The sequence below is a fragment of the Lutjanus erythropterus genome, chromosome 19 (genome assembly GCF_056507025.1).
Source record: "Lutjanus erythropterus isolate fLutEry1 chromosome 19, fLutEry1.hap2, whole genome shotgun sequence".
Taxonomy (NCBI): domain Eukaryota; kingdom Metazoa; phylum Chordata; class Actinopteri; order Lutjaniformes; family Lutjanidae; genus Lutjanus; species Lutjanus erythropterus.
Window position 1 is genome coordinate 33,130,869 of NC_139335.1, and position 3,768 is coordinate 33,134,636.

The following is a 3,768-nucleotide window of genomic DNA, read 5'->3' on the forward strand; positions in this document are numbered from 1 at the left end:
GACTTTGCTGTAGTGGGACAGTATATCCAGACACACTGATAGAATCAAAGCATCAAATTAACAAAAAGGGCAAGAGGTAGGAAACACAAGCTGACAAATCAGCAGGGGGCTCAAAGTAGCTTGAAGCAACTCCCAGATGTCACTTAATTAAAAGTCTGGTCTGCACTACCACGAGTGAATATTCTTCTTCAGAACCAAGCAAGTCTGTGAAAAATTGACTGGAGCGCTCAAGTCACTCAAAACTTCGACTTTCTCTGTAAAATCATAATATATCAAGTATTACCCTGACTGTCAGTTCAATGAGAGGTGATATCTGCTCTCAGTCAGGAAGGCCAGTCTTATAAAATGTTTCAATCAGGGAAGAACAAATGGCACTTGTTAGGTAGTGTGTGAGGAATCATAATAGAACTGAAGTAAAAGAATACATCAAAGTAAAATACTGAAAATAGTTAAGATGATGGTACTGATGTTGACTGCCCTCCTCATGCTCTCATGAGGTGTTGCTATGACTGCTGTTGACCACCAGAGGGCGACATGATAGCTTACTCACCCAGGTCTGCAGAAGCTCAACTCTATCTATCTATCTATCTATCTATCTATCTATCTATCTATCTATCTATCTATCTATCTATCTACAATATATATCTAACACATCCATGTCTTCATAACGTCATGCTCAAAAATGCAGTCACAATACTGATTTACCAATTTGCCAATAATTATCAAACAAAGTCAAAGGATACGGATTCCTTGGTAGTTTAGCCTTTTCTTCAACAGCAGCAGACATTACCTGTTCAGGAGGAGTGAGCGAGTGAGTGAGTGCATGACATTATCGATCAAAATCTTTCGCCCAACGTGGGGCTCGAACCCACGACCCTGAGATTAAGAGTCTCATGCTCTACCGACTGAGCTAGCCGGGCTGATGATAGGACCATGCCACAACACATTTCCACCACTTGGGGCGGTGTTGAAATGGGAGGGAAAGTTGGGCAAATGATTTAATTTCAGGAATTTCTGCATTCATAAGAACAGATGGGAGGACTCCAAAACCAAATTTAGAACATTTTCATTTGGAACTGCATCAGTACTAACCTGACACTCCAGATTCTATCTTGGTAATCAAAACCAATTTTGTTTTTGAGAAATTTCATATCAACTGATGATTCAGTATTTGGAATATGTATCGCATGTATATATTTTATTATTTTTGTATTTTTATATTAACTATTTTCTTTTTTTGTATCAGGCAGGAACAGTTTGTACATATCGTTAATGTTTAAATAAAGTGAATACAAAAATGAGACAGAAAAAGGGAAACGATCCATATGTCTTTTCTTTCTTTTTCTTTCACTTCTCCCCTTATTTTTCAGCTTTTTTCTCTACATTTGCACTGAAACCTGCAGGTCACATCCTCACGTCATGATCCTTTAAAGTTTCTTAAATGATCGAGAGATAACATGCCTACTGCCTGCCAAATAAACCACAGGAAAAAAAATAAAAAAGGAAAAAGAAAAAGGAAAAAAAAATATTAATTTCGATTCATGTATTATCTACAGAACAGAGCATCCCCTACTGGAATTTATTATCTTCAAAATACTTAACTGCTGAAAATGAAATCAGCTGACCTGATAACAGGTTGATTATTAGATTTTTAGTCTTTACATCAGAACATACAATAACATTTTAATAAAACCACCAGAAATCTCACCTTCGGACCAAGATTTAATATAAAGGAATATATTTCGAGCCTACTTGTAGTTTAATATTTTATCCCTGAGTTTATACTTTATTTTCCTCATAATAAATAAATAATTGTATATATAATTATAATAATATATCTATATAAATAAAAGTATTAATTTTTAACAGTAATAACTGTATATGGTTGTAATGATGAATAAATGAATCTAACCTGTAGCCACTGTCTCTTCCTCTGCAGTCAGGTGTCATTTTTGCTGAAAGTTTTTTAATAATCTTTCGTTTTTAATCTGACTGAATCTATTTCGGGCCGTTCAGGGAGCAGCTGAAGCAGCAAACCAATCACATTACTCGAGAATAAAACCAGAACGAATCATTGGCTGGGGGACTACAGGCACGTGCCTCCTGACGTGGCTTTCTTCCTACCAATAACATTCCTAACCACACCCACGACTCTGAGCTTTATTTATTGTGCTCATTAATATTCATGAGGGTCACAAACTTGAATCGTGATTGGATGATAGACACATGGAGGGCAAATGAATTACACTGCTGATGCTTTTGCTCTGCTTTTTCAACGTTTTAGCAAAAAATTCAAAGTTTTTGATTAAAAATAAAACAAATAAGACACTTTGAATTCAGGACAAATATGTTTTTATTATCAGTATCACAAATGGACAGAGAAAATGCCCTATATCAGACAACATGGCAGTTTGTTTGAACAACATCCAAATGTAAACAAAATAATTCGTTTGTCTTTGGCTTTTTTAATCTTTTCCTCTAAGAAAATATTTAATATCTATTTAACATATGGAACTCTCAGAAAATAGGCAATATTCTTTAACTCTGGCCAAAAATACGAGGAGTATTTTTAAAATATTTTTAAGGTCCCTTTGATTCTACAGATGAATTTTATGTGCAGGTGTTCATTTTCCTTCATGAGGGAATTCTGTTTTTAGTGACAGTGAGACAGTAACATATTTCCTCTAACACACAGTGCTAACATTTGTTTAGTGTCATAAAGCGTCAATGCATTCTATTACAATCTTCACATAAGCTTTACAAAATACATTTATGTTGAACTGAGTCGTTCAGTGCACACATGATGACAGAGTGTGTGTGAGTCTAACACCACTCTGTTTAAATGACATGCTTCAAATGATAATACACTTTCCATCTTATGTGATATTAAGCTTTTTTTTTTTTTTTTTTTGCAGGTGTTTTCTGCAGTAGTGTTTGTTTCTGTGTCTGTAAATACTTTCCAGATTATCCTTAGATTAAATATTTAGGTAAAGTACGAGTTGCGACCATAGTCCAGTAGCTCATATCTGAAATTTGTGCAGCAAAATTTCAGATTAATTAATTAGCAATTAAACAGTTCTACAAAGCAGAGCTGCAACTAGTCGATTAATTATCAACTATTAAAATAAATCACCAACTATTTTGATAGTAAATAGATTGTTTCAAGACTTTTTTAAATGTAAAAAATATACAAATTCTTTGAATTCTGCTTCCCAAATATGAATATTTTCTGCTTTCACAGGTCCTCTGTGACCATAAACTGAATATCTACACAAGACATTTGAGGACATCACTTTGGATCAACATTTTTCACCATTTTCTGACTTTGTACTGACTAAACAACTACCAAATAATCAAGAAAATGATCAGTCAGTAATTCAAAGAATCATTAACTGCATTATCATTATCATTATCACATTATCATCATTAATTGCAGTCATACTACAAAGATATCCAGTAGTTCCCATATTTTATGAATTCTATGAGTCAGTTGTACAGGCAGAGCTTGTGCTGGACATTGAATGCATCGTGATGTAACATGAGACTCAGTCTGAAGAACAGCTGAAGAACTCAACATGTTCTCAGTTTGGAGATATTTTAGTGTTGTAAAGCAACCCGTACCGGCAGATATCCAAATTCAAGAATCAGACCTGAAAAAAGTGGATTGGTGCATCTCTGGTACTTAAACATACTAACTCATCCACCCTTGATAAACAAGATTTTTCCAAAATTCTTACAACATGTAACATTTTGAAAAAAAAAAAGATC

General features: G+C 34.3%; 1 non-coding gene across 1 annotated transcript; it reads right to left on the minus strand.

Annotated features, from left to right (window-relative positions):
* Positions 1–847: 847 nt before the first annotated feature.
* trnak-cuu (transfer RNA lysine (anticodon CUU)) lies at positions 848–920 on the minus strand. Its single transcript has one exon. It is a non-coding gene; the product is annotated as a tRNA-Lys (tRNA).
* Positions 921–3,768: the final 2,848 nt, after the last annotated feature.